The sequence below is a fragment of the Anguilla rostrata genome, chromosome 1 (assembly GCF_018555375.3).
Source record: "Anguilla rostrata isolate EN2019 chromosome 1, ASM1855537v3, whole genome shotgun sequence".
Taxonomy (NCBI): domain Eukaryota; kingdom Metazoa; phylum Chordata; class Actinopteri; order Anguilliformes; family Anguillidae; genus Anguilla; species Anguilla rostrata.
This window is the reverse complement of record NC_057933.1, coordinates 35,150,081-35,169,311: the sequence shown is the minus strand read 5'-3', so window position 1 is coordinate 35,169,311 and position 19,231 is coordinate 35,150,081. Positions and strand designations below refer to the sequence as shown.

Sequence of the window (19,231 nt, the reverse complement as noted above, 5' to 3'; positions counted from 1 at the left end):
GGAAACAAATTAAACTGGGGCAAGTTCAATGTCAAGCTATTGTAGAATTGCATGCCTTGCATGTTAGCACCATCTTCCTCTTGTACAGGGCCATCTGGGAGATATGCCAGGCCCTTGCAACGTCGGTAGCACAAGGCTGTTATCATGATGCACTACTTACACACGCAACATTTTTGCAGGCACAACACAGTGTAACATATGCTCTACTCATGTGCTCTCCACTGTTGTTGCGACATCGCATTCCCAATACTGCACTGCTGATAGATAGTAGACAATAATAGAGCACTAATAGTTACTAGTATTTAGATTAGCTTACAACCATGTTTATTAGGATTTAGGGTTTATAAAGTAGTCACACCCAGATCCATTTTTGGCGAGCAGGCAAGGGAGGCAGCGCCACCTCAAAAAAAATCATCCATAAAAACTTTAATAAAATTCCTTCAAAAGCACATTTTTACATCTCACTAGAGGCAAATTACGTTTTTCCATTTTTAATTGTTCAGTCCTCCAGTGAAATTGCACTGTGATACTTTGCACCCTCTCTCATCAATGATGCATAATTACATTCTGTCATTACACTGTGCAAGGGAGGCAACTGTCTAGCTGCCTCCATTTCTTCAGGACTCTCATCATTTTGGTGACATACTGTAGCTTGGTGTTGATATGAGAGCAGAGCACAAAAATATCAAAATTTCACATGATAGGAGGCTAAATATCTTCTTTACAATCAGTGTCCAGTTTTAAACAAGAACAATTTGTGCCACTATAATATGACTGAACATCAACATTTGATTTACCCCTCCTACTCAGTTAAGTCAGATTCAATGTACTGTCATTTTTTCAAACCTGCGATGGAGATTGGTTAGCAAGCAAGATTAGTAAGACACAGACCAGAAAGTCTGGAGAGAATCCTGCTGGCACCACTGTTGGTAGGTCATTGCATATTGCAGCAGTAGCAAAACATAAATAGCAGTAAGCTAACATTAGGTAACTTGTGGCTGTTTGATTAATGTGAGTCAAACACGATGAAGAATGCTAGCTAGTTAGCAATATAATTAAAAACAATGCTATCAATCAATCAATCAATCAATCAAATTTTATTTATATAGCGTATTTTACAACAGTTGTCACAATACGCTTTACAGACAACCCTAGCCTAAACCCCCACAGGAGCAAGCCTAAGGCAACAGTGGCAAGGAAAAACTCCCTGTGGCAGATGGGGAGAAACCTTGGAAGGAACCAGGCTCAAGGGGGAAACCCATCCTCCTATGGTCGGCTCAGGCTGACTGGTGACCAGCATGTCAGCCAGTTTATGCAGAAGATATGATATGTGATGTGGCTCAGATGATGGGTGGGGCCGGGTGGCGGTGATGGGGAACAACAGGTGGCGGCAGATGTGGGCAGGGTGGAGGCAATGACGAAGGAGGGGCTGGACCGCAGAGGTGAGGGAGACCAGACGACTCTCAAAACACTCTCGAGGGTTGGGGCAAGAGCCCCGCCGGCAGCGTGGGGAAGAGGGTGGAAACAGCAATTAGGGAATTTGCAATATAGCAGACAGTGAGTAAGTGCCAGTGGTATGTATTGGGGGACCCCGCCAGGAGTAGAATATGGCTGCATATCTACTAGGACAGGGATGGAGAGCCCATGCAGTCATGAGGGGTAGACAACCATACCCGCTTATCAAGAGCCAGCCCATGTAAAGTCGGGTCACAGCTGATTGACAGGTGACAGTAAGGAAAGGATTGCCACCTACAAAGCTCTATGACTACAGGCTTCTCGCACCCTGTCTCCAGACTACAACTGATTGTAAGCCTGAGCATAGAGGTGCGTTTTTAATCTAGATTTAAATATTGAGACGGTGTCTGACTCCTTTATAAATTTTGGAAGCTGGTTCCACAGTAGTGGGGCCCTGTAGGAGAAAGCCCTACCACCTTTTAGATTCTTGGAAATTCTTGGGACTACCAAGTAGCCTGCGTCTTGAGATCGGGTGACCTTGTGGGCTTATAAGGTAGGAGCAGGTTCGATATGCACACAGGTGCACGTCCATGCAGAGCTTTAAAAGTCAGGAGCAAAACCTTGAAGTCTATCCTATGCTTAATGGGTAGCCAGTGAAGTGACGCTAGTACTGGTGTAACGTGCTCATACTTCTTAGTTCTGCTCAAGATACGAGCAGCTGCATTCTGCACAAGCTGGAGACTCTTTAACGAGTTATTAGGGCAGCCAGAAAGCAGGGCGTTACAGTAGTCTAACCTAGACGTAACAAACGCATGGATCAATTTTTCAGCATCCTCGACTGACAGGAAATGTCTAATTTTAGCTATGTTGCGCAGCTGAAAGAAGGCAATTCTGGATATGTTTTTTATATGGGTGTCAAAAGATAGATCAAGATCAATGGTGACACCAAGGTCTTTAACAACCATATTAGGTTCAGCCAAACAACCATCACAGTTTAAGGTGAGAGTAGACAATTTCTCCCTTAATATTTTGGGACCTAAAACCAACATTTCAGTCTTGTCTGAATTTAGGAGCAGAAAATTTGAAAGCATCCAAACCTTTATCTACAATACACAGGCCTCTAACCGTGAAAGCAGCAGTGCTTCGCCAGGTTTCATTGAAATATAAATCTGGGTATCGTCCGCATAACAGTGGAACTCTACGCCATGTGCCCGGATAATTTTGCCAAGTGGTAGCATATATAGCAAGAAGAGTACTGGTCCTAGTACTGATCCTTGTGGAATACCGTATTTCATTATCGAGGAGCTGGACTCATCTTCTTTTAATTTGACAAACTGTTTCCTGTCACATAGGTATGGTACACAATTTCAGCTTGGCTATATATGTAGGTGTTTTAGCAAGTTAACAAAGTTAATTGCATGTTATTTAGTTTGTTAGCTAAAAAGCAGTAAGGTAAGCTAGCTCTCTTTCCCTTCTCTGTCACACAACTAGGAGCCTATTGATTACCTCAGTCTTTAATTTGATCATTTAAAACATCCACCCATCCATTATCTATACCCGCTTATCTTGGGCAGGGTTGCCGGTGTTGCTGGAGCCATTGTGTGCAAGATAATATTTTTTCTAGAATGCTAAAATCATGTTGACATACAAATTTACCAGAAGAGTTAGCTCTTCAGTTGACAACATTGTGCTGATATCTTCCCTGAATAAAATCTGTATTGTCTTCAACAACATACAAAAATATACATAAAACTAGCTATATCTTATCTAGTTTTGTCTGTGCAGAAATTTGCTATTACCTACTTTGCAGCCAGGTTTCTGGTAATGTGCATGTATGCTCAAGACATTATGGCAAAGCAGGTTAAAGCATATTAGTTATTAGAGTTGGTGCTGAATACAAACACCATATTTGGCAACACTTGAATAATGCGTTGTCTTGAATGTTTTTTTTTTCCTCTCGAATTTGGCAAATATTATTTGGATTCAGGTCTTTTCTTCCCAACTTTTGCACTCTGATGCAATTCACTCAGAAGTCAGTACCAAATCTCTCAAATAGACACACACACACACCTGCAGAGAGACAGTGAGAGAAAGATTCCCTTAACACTAAATTGGCCAGAACTACACCATGGGGCTTTGGGACTGATTTATATTATTTGGGAATAAAAACTACCCCAATGCCGTAAATGCTATATCCTCCTCCTTCCTAGACTTCCCTAAATATTTGTTTTTAAAATACCTGCATTTTTTAAATAAAAAAAATGTAGTAAAGAAATAACATAACATAATGATGAGAACAGGCCATTCAGCCCAACAATGCTTGCCATTTTCCTGACTAAATTAGTGCTCTGATTACCTACAGACTAGATACTATATAACACTGTATCAAGCCTAGTCTTGAAAATCCCCATAGTTTCTGCCTCTACTACGTGACTATTCTGCACATTCACTACTCTCTGAATGAATGCATAAAATCTTCCTAATGTCTGTACGGAATTTATCTTTTGCTAATTACCATTTATATATTAAGTTTGTGCCATTTTCTTTCTTACTGTCAGTTTGTGCCATTTTCTTCATAAAACCCCCTGCCAGACAATAAACAACAGGTGCTTTTACTCATGTGTGAACGTGTTGCTGTCCACTCTGGCACGCTATTCAGGAACTGAATGACCGGCACTTTGATACAAATGTCCCAATCAAAAACTATCGAAACTAATTTTGTACATATAATCACATGAAATTCACCACAATTGTGATATGAAGTTGATAAAGCCTTTAGGTTGGGGATAAATAATTGTGGACATTGTAGTTATATAAATGATAGGTTTAGAACTTTGTGCAGATAACAGTTTTCACTGAAACTGAGACTTTGAATAAACTGAATAGAGTTGCTACATGACAACTGTGTGAAATATAACTGACTTGTGTGCATGCGGTCCCAGAAAACCACCAAAGCAGTGCATTCTCTGAAGAATTGATACAAGGAAAGTGACGGTGCATAGGCTATGTATGTTTACATAGTTGAAATGTGCTGAATTTGTCATTACTTTAAAAATGTTGCACTTTGTATTTCTTGAGCTACTTCTTTCCATTTTGTGTTTTGTCATGCAAGTTTTGTGCTTTACTCAGTATTCCTTTAATATGCCTAGATACATTTTCCCTTATATCCTATGTAACAAAAGCGCCAAAATTTAGAAATACAAACAGTGAAATTGATTCAGTTGTGTCCCTTATTTCAGGAAAATATATGGTTTCGTAATCTTTATGAAAGTCCGTTGATGCTGGTGCAGAAATCAATGCTGTAATGCTAGAAATGCTGGATGCCAGCGTAGCAATAGTAGGTAGGAAAAAAGGTGGTATTTTTAGAGTTAAAACATTGCAGACACAGGTTGTTGGCTTATGACACACCGAGCACTGACTCATGTGGCTCTACAATATCTGGCCTGCCCCCTAACAAGTGTTTCCTCCAAGCAACTAGTGTTACGTGCCAGGTTTGTTTTTTTTCTGTCGGTCTCATTATTCCGTGAGGTCTGCTACGGGTCACTCCGCAATTGGTGAAGAAGAAGGAAGAGTGCGCCGTTTCCCCCCCAATCCTCTTCTGCGGACCTGCCTGGCGGCCAATGAGGAACAGACCCACACCTATAAATAGCTAACATTGTCAGTTACACCCCGGTGACTTGGATTTTAATGTTAGTTCACTTCTGTAATACTCTTGTGACTTAGTGCTATTTTGACTTGTGTAATCGATCGTATTTCTGAAAAGACTTTGAGTTTGGATTTGCGTCTCTGGTTTGGTTGCTGGTTTTGTGTATATATATTGGGAGTGGGATTTAAGTAGGTGTTTGTTTTCTTCACTGTCACTGTTAGTTCACTTGTGTATATATATATAGATACGGGCGTGTACCACCCTTGTATGTTTTTTTGTTCAGTTTAGAATAGTCAGTGTAGTTAGTTAGGTTCGGAAGATTTTCGGGTTTCAGTTAGTTAGTTTCTTTCATTTCTAGAATTGTTAATAGCTTATATATTTCTGTTTTGGTTATCTTCTTTTGTTTGGTACCGCCCAGTGTTTCCCCTCCTGTTTGTTCACTGTATAGATAATTAATTGTGTAAATAAACTTTAATCTTTAATAATCAGTCATTTTGTTACTCCCCTGTACCCCTAGACCAACGGGGACGTAACACTAGTATAGCAGGGATGTTATGTCTCTCCATCACTCTAGACTGCTCCAAACTCATGTGCAGGAGTTTGTCTTCACAAAATACAGCTTGGGGAAGTTTGAGTAGGAGCATAATAGCTAAAGATGTATTCCACCCAGTGAAGTGTTTTTTTTTTCTTTGATTTATCCAAATATATGCAAATCAAACATACAGGTAAAGTGGGACTTCAACAAAGAGAGGAGAAAAAGTATTAACAAGCAAAAAACAACAAAACATGTTAGCCTTACATTCTGTAGTTTTTTTATTTCATTAGGAGTTCATAGCATATAGTAGTTCATTAATGAAGTTGAGGAACTATTTTTTCAATTATAAAAGCATTTTTTCTGTTATAATTGACTTGCAATATGTATCCCTCAGGTAGGGATAGTGGTAGGGTTCATGCAGTTTGCACTATGCAGTTTAGAGTAAGGATGAATAACTATGTTTTGCTTTATAAAAACATTTTGCCTATGTTTAAAACTTGATTTGATTGTTTGTTTACCTCAGTGTTATAAAAGCCTGTTATGGCTATATAACATATAAGTCATTGTTTGTTAAATACAGCTTTTGAAAATCAAATGATCTGTTGTTAAACTGAATTATTATTGATGTCATAGTAAAACCATGACTTTAGTGCTTTACTATCTCAACAATAGCAGTGCCAGTGATTATAATGGTAAAAATCAGGTACTGGGATTTTATGTAGCTTCTGTGTTAAACTCCACCCACTTCCAGTTTCTATTCGAATACAAATACAAATGATTTTGTTAGTTGAACAAATACCGATACAAATACAAATGGTGGCATCTCCCTCGCCCCCTATTAGCTATACTACACATGAGCTAAAGAAACTGATCCTGGGATTAGTTTACTAACTTTATCTGTTGCTATCGTCCTGCAACAGCAACAAGTTAAACACGTGTAGTCTACGTACCTTCCTGCGACAGCAAGCCAGCACAGCTTCCAGCTCCAGAAATGACTGTCCAAAAGGATGGAAGAATCACAGGGTTTTTCTACAGACAGCACTATGGAGATCTAGATATGGTGCCCAAGTCAGAGTTCATCCATCCATCCATCCATTATCTATACCTGCTTATCTTGGGCAGGATCGCAGAGTGTGTTGGAGCCTATCCCAGCATGCATTGGGCGAGAGACAGGATTTCACCCTGGACAGGCCGCCAATCTATCGCAGGGCACACACACCATTCACTCACACAGTCATACCTGCGGGCAATTTAGAGTCACCAATTAGCCTGACCTGCATGAAACCAGAATACCTGGAGAAAACCCATGTGGGCATGGGGAGAACTCCACAAAGAAAGGCCCAAGCCAAGATTCGAACCCACCTTCTTGCTGTGTGGCGACAGTGCTACAAACCAGCACCAAACAGATGCTGTGCTCCCACAGTAAGACTGACACACATCCAGGCATTAATTTGCTTAGGCAACTTCTGTTTGTTCTTTGTTTTCTAAAAAGTATGTTACTGGTTGTAGGTAGTGTTGTGTTTAGATTATATCACATTGCTTATTAGTTGGCTACAGCCGTCCAGCCCACAGACCTAATATTAGCTTACAATCCCCCTTCCTTTTAACCAAGATCTGTGCATGCATCTCTCCTGCACTAATATCTACTCACTCAATATATGGTCACATATAATCAGAAAGCCAAGGAGATTAGCAAGACCTAGCCAATTTCAGTAACCCTTTGTACACGCCATTCCCCTGATTCCATGCTAAAAGCTGATTCATAATTCGCTCCAACAGAGGAGCTTTTGTTCTCTCAGCCACACACATGACTAGAGCCACACACACACAACACACTAGACTCCTTTTCATATTGTTTTATTCCTTTTTAGTATTTTAGTTTAGATGGTTGTTTGTTTGTTTCATAAATTCTATTTTATTGAACCTCACCCTTATTAGGATAAATTATTGAGTGTACCACCTCAAAGAACTTACACATGTTGTTACATCAGTGGTCAGTATTGTAATTTTTAATATTGGAGTTCGTATTCATGATTTAATAATGAATTTTATGACACTGATTAATTATGAAATTGATTGTAGTATATTTTGCACCATTTGATCACTGCATGAGGTAATCAAGTTCAACGTTATTGTCATGTGTATTAAAAATACAATGAAATACTTGTGCTCTGGCTGTCTCTGCCTTAACACAAGGGACACACGATAACAGTACATACAACAGCAAAGTGCAATGTGTGGTGCATATGGGAGCGTCAGCTGTTCAGCAACCTGACTGCCTGTGGAAAGAAACTGTTACTGAGACGGGAAATCAAATATAATCAAATCAGATAGAGTTACCCAGACCAAGGAGTTTCAACACCAGTTTGGATGGGACAATTGTATTAAAAGCAGAGCTATAATCAATAAACAACATTCTGACATAGGTATTTTTCTTTTCCAGGTGTACTAAACCAGTATGCAGAGCAAGTGAGATAGATCTGTAGACGATGCTATTTGAACAGTAGGCAAACTGTAATGGGTCGAGGGTAGCAGGAATGTTACATTTTATATATTTATATCTCCTGCATTCCTTTGTGCCTACTTTTGAAGATTGTTAAAATGGATATGTTTTAATTGTCTGTCCTCCATAATTGTCAGATTACAACACACAATTTGTAGAGGTTATTTGCCCGACACATGGCTCCTTAATGGACTGCACTGCATTATTGTCAGATTTCAAAACTGTCTAAAAAATCCATGCTTATTGCATGTGATAATTTTTGATAATCTTTCTGAATCAGATGTGTCCTGTATTGAGCCCCATTTCCTTAAGAAATTAATCATTTCAGTGGTAAAATAATGTAGATGAAGTTTATGTACATTTATTTGTTATTAACACAATGTAATATGTATTTATATATGTGTGACCCAGACTTACACTGTGTTGCTATTTCTCTGGCAGTGGAAGCAGTGATTTTGGTTAGATATTGCATTACTAATTGAGGTAATTACATTATTAATTAAGAGGTTTTTACCTTCCTTATAAATAATGTAATATAAAACATTAACTGGAAAGGTTATTTGGTTATCCATTCAAGTTAATTCATTACCCAACAGGTTATTACATTGCCTCGTCTTATAACATTATCTGTTACAAAAAAAACAAAACTCACAACTCAGCATTAGACAATATAAATATTACTTCCTTTCTCATACTGAAGGAGCTTCCTGCAAAGACCAGACCTCTACAGAATGGAATGACCTTTTGGTTGTGCATGGCAAAAGAACCGGCATTTTGTCCATTACACTTTCATTATCACATAAGAGGAAGAGAGACGTCCAAAATTTCACAATCAGGCAGTAAAAGCTGGAGAGGCACCTGGTGGAGGGGGAGTACAGGAGCAGGGAGCATGCCTTAAGATTACGGCTCTTGCCTTCAAAGGACACACAGTGCCGTGTGGCAAAGAAAGTGCGCAGCAGGAGCAATCTTAGACAAGAACAAAAAGGTCTGCTCTCCTATGGAGCCAATTCAGTTCTCCTTATGAGACTGTTTAAGTTGGAGGGTTTTCTTCTGGGAGGCTCGCAGCCAGAAGAGCCTGGTTTCTGTATTAATTTCATCCCTTTACCTTTCCCAACCCGGGGACCTCTGACCTGCCTTACCTGTATAAATAGAAAGAACTAATTTACCAGCGAGAAAGAGCTGAGGGGCAAACATGTCCTGGGTAATGAAGTGTTCAGCTTGTGCATGATTAACCAGCTGGTGGGGGTGGGGCAGGAACCACAGGCCATGAAATAAGGGGGAAAATTGATTAGCAATTTTCATTTATACAGCTAAACAAAAGCCTTTTTGCATATCAGACTGGTAAGTTAGTGGCAATCTCGTGTCAACTTCAGTCAAGGGTTCCACAAAGGAGCAATGTACTACAAATGTATATGAAAGGGTCAATATTCCACGTCAAAGGCCCAGTTCAGAAAATTAACCTGAAAATATTTCGAAAGATGCATCTGAAAATGATGCTTACATATATAAAATAAACATTTCATGTAGCTTTAAGCATGGTTTGAATGTAATAATGCAATTACCCTTGGCCTAGCATGTGGGGGGAGGTCAAAGCTTTTTCAGAGTGTAATTTTGAAACCAAATGTGATGCTTCATACTTGATTTTTGCATTTTAAAGTCTCTATGTAATCAATGTTTCATATCATTCATTGCTTAGAATAGACAGCACAGTCTTCAGCTATCACTTGAACTGTGAACTTGTTATGGAAAATCAACCAGCAGTACTCTCTTTCAAAGAACAAAATTGTGGTATCATACATGAGTCGTATCACATAAATATCTAGTCTAGACACCAAACATAAGTGTTGAAATAATTGGATCACTTCAAATGAAATGTCATATTCAGACAAAAGCTTTTCGACTCATGGCCATTGCTTAAATAATGGTTCTTCCTTTGAAATTTAGTTGTGTATGCAAGTCCAGTCATGTTCCTTTAACAGGAGTTGCATTATTTTTCATAATAAAGTGTACACGAAAATACCTAGTATGTATTAGTCTTATTTTAACTTGTTAGATCTGATGACTTGTCCAACATAGAAACCTTCAGTCATTTACCTGCCATTTAAACACCCCAAATAATGGCAGCATAAGGTTATTTTCTTATTTTGTCTGCTGTTTTGGTTAGCTTTGATAAACATGCCAGAAGGTGACAATTACTTTGTGCCACACAATGGAAACAAACTGTATTTTCATCTGTGGAGGTTTCTTGCACTTCATGCATAAGAACTTGAGTATAAAGACGATAAACTAGTCTGTGAAGTTATATAAATATACTCTGGAAACTGTCATGAGATTTCTCCCATAAATTCAATTCATGACTTCTCAGTGAAGTGAAGTAGCTGCTTATTTGTAACTGCAGAATTTTGGGGGATTTTGTACTTGTCCTTGAAGCCAAGGTTGTGTTTGCAGAATGAGAAAGGCAAAGATACGACTATCAAAGGCAATCAGATTGTTACAAGACATGATAAAACAAACTCAAATGCCACAAAAATAAAACATTTTGAACACTCACTAACTTGGTTTTCTGATCTCCCCAGTCACATTTTAGATCTAGTTTTGCTCATAATTTCAAAACTGGCATCTGACAACTGCTTAATACTGAGTTGATACTGTATACAGATTCTGCAGTTCTCACTCATTTGTTAATCAAATAATAATTTCCATTGTCTTTCAGATGTAGGCACTTTTTACGGACCTGATATAAAACCTGGAGCATTTTACTGATCTGTAAAAAAAGTAGGAAAATAAAATGGTGTGCTCTTTTATATATCACCACATGCCTTAGAAAGATGGGCTATATTTTTATTAAATTTGCTACTAGGTCATCATAAAGGGAAAGTAGCAAGGTTATAATATTAGAATTGGCAGCATATTATGAACTTCCAAGATGAACTTGCATTTTTAATACAGAGAAATAATAATAAAAAATTTTAAAAAATTAACTGAGGCACTCTAAATGTTAGCACAACTCAGTAAGAGAGAATGAACAAATTAATACGTCCCACTAAGGAGCACACCATAAAGTGACAGGATGACACTGAAAAAACTTAGGGTTTTTACATCCCTCAAGGGACTGAAGTTACGGTCAATCTCTCTTGAAAGAAATATCCTCTATTAGGAGATAGCCACAAGATAGGAATCCCTTCTGGCAAAAGGCCAGAATCTTTGGGGACCAATAGAAGACCAAGAATGCTTGACTGGTTTTAGGCTTCCTGGTGTACCAACAATCTGTTTCAATGTTATATCCACAGACAGCGCTATGGATAAAAATTTAAAATGATAAAATTTTGCCAACACAGCTATGTGGGATTCACTCATGCATCTAAATGCAACACAGAGGGCTCTATTTTCCAGAATCAATGTTTCACAGTGCGTGGGTACAGTGAATGGCACAGTGCACAGGCGCGCAGGACATGGCCATTGAATGTTGGTGTATTGTCGCGGCCAGAGTCAAGCAGTGCGCTGCTCAAAGCATGCGGCGCAGATAGAAAATGGGCAAGATTATGCTGAATATATTATCAGAGGGTGTGTTGCAGCTGGATTCATGCATAGCCAATCAAATGACCTCTTTTAATTCCCTTTAGAAGTTGTGCACTTTGTGCAGTGTGCACTGCTAATTCACAAAGACACTGCAATGGAAGACATGGATGAGGATATACAGTTGAAGTCGGAAGTTTACATACACTTAGGTCTTAAGTCTTTAAAACTCATTTTTAACCACTCCACAGATTTCATGTTAGCAAACTATAGTGTTGGCAAGTCAGTTAGAACATCTACTTTGTGCATGACACAGGTAATTTTTCCAACAATTGTTCACAGACAGATTATTTCACTTTTAATTCACTATATAACAATTCCAGTGGGTCAGAAGTTTACATACACTAAGTTGACTGTGCCTTTAAACAGCTTGGAAAATTACAGAAAATGATGTCATGGTTTTAGAAACTTTTGATAGGCTAATTGACATTATTTGAGTCGATTGGAGGAGTACCTGTGGATGTATTTTAAGGCCTACCTTCAAACTCTGTGCCTGTTTACTTGACATCATAAATAAATCAAAATAAAATCAGCCTAGACCTCAGAAAGAAAATTGTGGACCTCCACAAGTCTGGTTCATCCTTGGGAGCAATTTCCAACGCCTGAAGGTACCACGTTTGTCTGTACAAACAATACGCAAGTATAAACACCATGGGACCACGCAGCCGTCATACTGCTCAAGAAGGAGACGTGTTCTGTCTCCTAGAGATTAATGTGCTTTGGTGCGAAAAGTGCAAATAAGTCCCAGAACAACAGCAAAGGACCTTGTGAAGATGCTGGAGCAAACAGGTACAAAAGTATCTATCTATCTATATCCACAGTAAAACGAGTCCTATATCGACATAACCTGAAAGCTGGTCAGCAAGGAAGAAGCCACTACTCCAAAACCGCCATGAAAAAGCCAAAAGTAAGATCTTTGCACATGGGGACAAAGATCTTACTTTTTGGAGAAATGTCCTCTGGTCTGATGAAACAAAAATTGAACTGTTTGGCCATAAAGACCATCGTTATGTTTGGAGGAAAAAGGGTGAGGCTTACAAGCCGAAGAACACCATCCCAACCGTGAAGCACGGGGGTCGCAGCATCATGTTGTGGGGGTGCTTTGCTGCAGGAGGGACTGGTGCACTTCATAAAATAGATGGCATCATGAGGAAGGAAAATGATGTGGATATATTCAAGCAACATCTCAAGACATCAGCCAGGAAGTTAAAGCTTGGTCACAAATGGCTCTTCCAAATGGACAATGACACAAAGCATATTTCCAAAGTTGTGGCAAAATGGCTTCAAGAAAACAAAGTCAAGGTATTGGAGTGGCCATCACAAAGTCCTGACCAGTCGAAAATTTGTGGGCAGAACTGAAAAAGCAACCTAGGAGGCCTACAAACCTGACTCAGTTACACCAGTTCTGTCAGGAGGAATTCCAGAAACTTATTGTGAGAAGCTTGTGGAAGGCTACCCGAAACGTTTGACCCAAGTTAAACAATTTAAAGGCAATGCTACCAAATACTAACAGAGTGAATGTAAACTTCTGACCCACTGGGAATGTGATGAAAGAAATAAAAGCTGAAATAAATAATTCTCTCTATTATTATTCTGACATTTCACATTCTTAAAATAAAGTTGTGATCCTAACTGACCTAAGACAGGGAATTAAACATCAGGAATTGTGAAAAACTGTGAGTTTAAATGGACTTGGCTAAGGTGTATGTAAACGTTCAACTTCAACTGTACTATGCAGGTTTTTCTCCCAAGGTACAGAGTTGGTTTTAACTTTTTCAAAAATCGAGTCTAAAAGAATTTCATAAATATGAGAAATTTACTTCAATTTGTTAAAATTTTAGATTAATTAACTGTGAAGTTCTTCCATAGCCTACCAAGCCCTTTGTGGTAATGGAGCTCACCAGTGCTCTCTTTCTTCAAAATGATATTTCAAATGGTTGATTTTGGTAATCCTAAGGTTTGGCCTCTGACTGTTTGTTTTTCATATTTTTCACCCTCATAATGTCTTTCCTCACTTTCATTGGCACAACTCTGGTCCTTATGCTGACAAATGCCAATAACAGTCTCCAAAGGCAATCAAAAAAGAATCAAGACTAGATACTGAAAGCTTCTGTGTACTTTCAGTAAAGAAGCAATTGAACACACCTGATTAATCAGAAACACCCGTTAAGCCATTTGTCCTATTATGATGCCCTGACACCGAGCAGCTATGCATAAAAAGTGATGTTATTTCTACATGTTGACACCAAAACGTGTTAAATACTATTTAATAAAAGCTGAGAGCACTTTAATCACATATGAATTGTTTGATTACAAATTCAACGTTATGCAGAGCAGAGCTAAATCAAGAAAAAAAATATGGCTTTGTCCCAAACATTATGGCACTCACTGTATTATGCCAAAATGGCATAATTTTTGCAAAATATTACATGAATTGTCAAAATCTGTTTATAAATGAAGTCCATAATTTGTTCTAGTACTGTAGCTATCATATTTACTTAAGTGGTCTTTTAAAATTAAAAGACCACTTAAGTTGCATTTATTGCCATTCTTCTCATAACAGACTGGTGTAAGATGCAGAACAAAATACAGCAGCTCAGGCACCACAGTGCAGTATAAGAACAGTCACAAACAACTAAAAACAAGGAATAAACTTAGGAATTAAAATTATAAAAAATACAACAATAAATGTAACCCATTCTTTTTTTTTTCCTGCTTGTGGAATTTATATCAAATTGGTCAGCATATGATCCAGGGAAACCATTGATTGGCTTTTGAATAGGCTATGATCACAAAATTACCAGATGGTCCAGGTGAATCAAAATCCATGATGAACATACCACAAATACCAACACTCCATGCGCCAGCCAGAAAATAGAGCCCACAGTAATGGTAAACCAAATTCCAAGAAATTGTTAAAAAAATGTGCTAACCAGCAGCAAAGACGGCTGCCGTTTTGCAAGCCTTGCCTCCATACATCTGATTTTGGGAAGCCCCCATCTGTTTCTACAAAGTCTGACATAATTCAATCGCTGACCAGCATCAAAAAAGCTAAACGTAAAATAGGAAATTGCTGTCAGTGAACCCCCCCACCCCTGCTCCCCAAATCCTACTGGCCTCTGCTATATGAAGATCTTTTTTTCCCTCCCATGCCTCCATGTACTAAACTCACTCCAAATTAGTGCATATGACCTTGGCCATAATACTTGCCTAAATAGACATACATTCCAATGAGTGAAAACCAAAAAGGTGAGCTACAGGAAGCTTGCACCTCTAGAGAGCACTGCAGAGCAAACATCTAAGCATGTACACAACTTCAAATTAAATTTTCTGCACGATTACACTCAGTAATTACTAGCTTTACTAAACCCACAACTAATGCCTTCCAATTAGTTAATCTGTAAGTATTGATCTGTCAACAATTTGAGAGAAAATGTAACATTTGGAGTGCTTTGAAATGTATATGAATAAGTTGCATTAAAGCACATAACAGGAAATATAACATTATGCTCCTACAATCTTACTACATCTTGACAATGTAGCAGCTGTGTGGAACCACGACACCTCATAAGACCCACAATTCATTTTTGTTGTCTGTATGGGACATGAGTCTCCGGTCTTAATCTCAAGAAAAATGGCGGCGATAGGGGGTGCAGGCAGGGCCGTCGTTTAGGGGTGAAAGGTGATGACAATTCTAGGGGCCCACAGCCCTTGGGGGGCCCACAAAAACCTCAGTAGCCTATTATGTAGGCCCCCCTTTCTATGGCTAAATTATTATGCATAGGCCTAACTAATACTTATTTACGGTGGCAGTGTTATTAACAAACATGTCTTAGCAGGCGCTGCATCAACATCTTCTAACTCGGTCCAGGATGTTTTAGCATTTTTGGCATTGAAAAAATCTGAGATGCGTTTTTGCGCCATGTTGTAGGCTACTTCATCCACTTAGCCAACTCGTGCATCGTGACTGAAGTGTTTGCAATTGTAACAAAATTCCGTACTGACCCCGTCGTGAACCCTGTAGTAAGATCGCCATGCCTGTGATCACTAAAAACTAACAAACACATGTTTTTCAACATCTATTTTCTTCCCCAAAGCAAAATTATTTATTATATTGTTTTAATATATATTATATTACATTACAGGCATTTAGCAGACGCTCTTATCCAGAACGACTTACACAACTTTTACATAGCATTTTTACATTGTATCCATTTATACAGCTGGATATATACTGAAGCAATTTTGGTTAAGTACTTTGCTCAAGGGTACAACGGCAGTGTCCTACCCGGGAATCGAACCTGCGACCTTTCGGTTACAAGCCCAGTTCCTTACCCACTGTGCTACACTCCGTCCGATATATATATATATATATATACTTAAAAAAACACTTTTTCAGCACCCCCCTTCCTGCGTCCCTGGTAGCAGCAGGACACATTTTTCCATTTTTAAAAATGGAAAGTGTACTAAACTGCTATGTTAGCCTGTTGACATGACTCTTGTTAACGTTAAGCAGGGGCTAATCTTACAGCTTGCCCTCCTCATACAATAATAAAGTGAAGCTGATTGCCTAGAGCAATGGCATTGATAAGCCAATTTAGATTTTTTAAAATGTTAATGCCAAGACTAGGTAGGTTAGTTCTTCATCGGTTGTTCCATAAAACTGTCAAGAACACAGAGGAACAGAAACATAAAGAAAAAATGATAATACATAGTCTAAGAAAAAAAGTTGTGTAAAATTGATCTTTGGCAATGAAAAGTCAGGGGGCGGGGCCCACACCAATATTCTTTCAGGGGGCCCAAATTTCCTAGCAATGGCCCTGGGTGCAGGGTCGGGTGTTTTCCACCCTAGCCTCCATTTTTTTCACAACTACACACATTTCATGTTACCATACATTTCTTGTGTTAAGTTAATTAGGGTATCTACTTTATTTCCGTAAGAGGTCATTTTTAAATAATAGCTAAGAGACAGATTTATTTCAGCTTTTATGAAATATATCAGATTTTCAGTGGGTCAATTTTACACACACTTTGTTAGCATTTGGTGGCATTGCCTTTTAATTGCTTAACTTGAATCAAACGCTTGGGGTAGCCTTCCACAAACTTCTCACAATACCTTGCTGGAATTTTGGCCCATTCCTCCTGACAGAACTGGTGTAACTCAATCAGGTTTGTGGGCCTCCTTGCTCGGATACGCTTTTTCAGTTCAGTCCTCAAATTTTCTATGGGATTCAGGTCAGGGCTTTGTGATGACCACTCCAATACTTTCACTTTGTTGTCTTTAAGCCATTTTGTTACAACTTTGGAGTTATGGTTAGGATCATTGTCCTACTGGAAGACTCAGTTGCGACCAGGTTTTAACTTTCTATCTGATGTCTAGGGTCTTCAGTGTTTCTAGATAATCCTCCTTCCTCATGATTCCATCTATTTTCTGAAGTGCTCCAGTCCCTTTTCCAACAAAACACCCCCACAACATGATGATTTTTTTTTTGTTCCGGTATTGGAATTGTGACTTCCTTGCTCGACAGCCTTTCAGGCCATGGTGATGTAGGATTCTCTTAATGGTGGATGTAGATATTTTGGTCCCTGATAGCTCCAACTCCTTCACCAGGTCCTTTGTTGTTGTCTTGGGGTTCAGTTGAACCTGTCGGACCATATTTCGTTCAGCCCTGGTAGTTAATTTGCTCCTCTGCCTGAACGATGCAGTGTCTGTGTGGTCCCAAGATTTTTATATTTGCATACAATTGTTTGTACAGATACCTTCAGTTGTTTAGAAATTGCTCCTAAGGAGGAATCGGACTTGTGGAGGTCCACTATTTTTTTTAATTTTATTTTCTGAGGTCTTGGCTGAGTTCCTTGGGTTTTACCATGATATCAAGGACAAAAAGGCAGTGGCTCAAAAGGCAGGCCCTTAAATACAACCACAGGTGCCAACTGACTCCCAGTTAATTCCTAAATATAACAATTAGCCAATCAGAAGCTTCTAAAAAGTCATTACATCAATTTCTTGAATCTTCCAGACTGTTTAAAGAGACAGTCAGCTTGGTGTATGTGAACCTTCTACCCACTGGAATTCTGATATAGTGAATTTAAGCTGAAATAAATGTGTCTCTAATCGATTGTTTTAAAATTACCTGTGATGTGAACAAAGTAGATGCCCTAATTGACTTGCCAAAAGAGATGTATGGTAACATGAAATGGTAACAGTTGTGAAAATCTGAGTTTGAATATCTTTAGTCTAGGTGTATGTAAATTTTTGGCCTCATCTGTACTATTGTTTGCATTCAGGTGGTCACCGGCAACTTGTAAATTTACCACCGATAAATTTATTTATGTCCACTTAAAGGGTACCATTTGCAAAAAGTTGCACACTCTGCAACCCTGCTGAATTTAAATATAAATGTAAATTTTAAATATAAACATGAAATGTGAAAGTACATGTTAAATGTAGAAGCTAAATGTTTGGAATATAAGCCAGGCCACCTATGTGTAAAGTCAGATTTTTTGCATGTAGTTTCAACCAAACCCATCCAAACACAATTGATGTGGCTGCCTCAAAATGACTACCCCAGGCAAATTTGCTGAAGCCATTGAGAAGTATTTGCAGTTGGGGTAAGAGCTAGACCAAGTTATAAAATGAAACAAACTTTAACATTACATCTGTCCCTGGTATCATTTTTCATTTTAGTTTGGCAAAAAGCTTCACATAATTTCCTGTAACCTCTATGACAGTGTCTATTGGCAGTTGAGCGATAGCCCAGTGATAGGCCTATATCAGTGGTCTCCAACCCTGGTCCTGGAGAGCTACAGGGTCTGCTGGTTGTTGTTTTCACCTTAAAATCAGCACCCAGTTGAGACCCAAGACACTAGGTGAGTTGAGTTAACTGTGTAATCAACTGCTCTAATTGATTCATGAAGTGCAGAGTCACTATGAAAACCAGCAGACCCTGTAGCTCTCCAGGACCAGGGTTGGAGACCACTGGCCTATATGGATTGTTTGATTATGTTAAGATGATCATCATGTGAGAAATGTTACACAATCACTCAAAATTTCAATGTTATGCCAACCCGGCTATAATGCTGTAATGTCATGAAAATGTGTTTTTGTATATTATCAACAGTTTAACTTGCATTCTAGCTGTAGTGTTCACTAGCGAGTGAAAGCTGTTAGCTACCATTTTAACCTTTTGTTTCATACGCTGTACTTCTATGATACTTGGGAATAGGTACATACAGTCAGGTGACAAATTAAAGGAAAAACCTGAATAAATGAGTGAAGAAACATAATGAATGCAGATGCTTCCATAGAGGTGCAATGCATGATACAATTCAGAAATTAACATCCTATCATGCTCTGTGGCATGTATAAAAATGCTGAGTAGGCCCAATTGACCTCAATTTTGCATCAAGATGGCAAGAGGAAAAGATCTAAGTGACTTTGAATTAGGGCATGGTTGTCAGGAGCTTCAGTCACAACAACTGCTCAGCTGGCTAATATTTCAACAAGAACATTGAC

At 38.7% G+C, this 19,231-nt stretch overlaps 1 long non-coding RNA gene across 1 annotated transcript in view; it reads right to left on the bottom strand.

Annotated features, from left to right (window-relative positions):
• Positions 1-296: 296 nt before the first annotated feature.
• Positions 297-19,231, bottom strand: part of LOC135255135 (uncharacterized) — a 34,477-nt gene continuing 15,542 nt past the window's right edge. The window contains exon 3 of the long non-coding RNA XR_010330086.1: positions 297-6,631. This is a non-coding gene — a long non-coding RNA (uncharacterized LOC135255135). The remainder of the gene's footprint in view (positions 6,632-19,231) is intronic.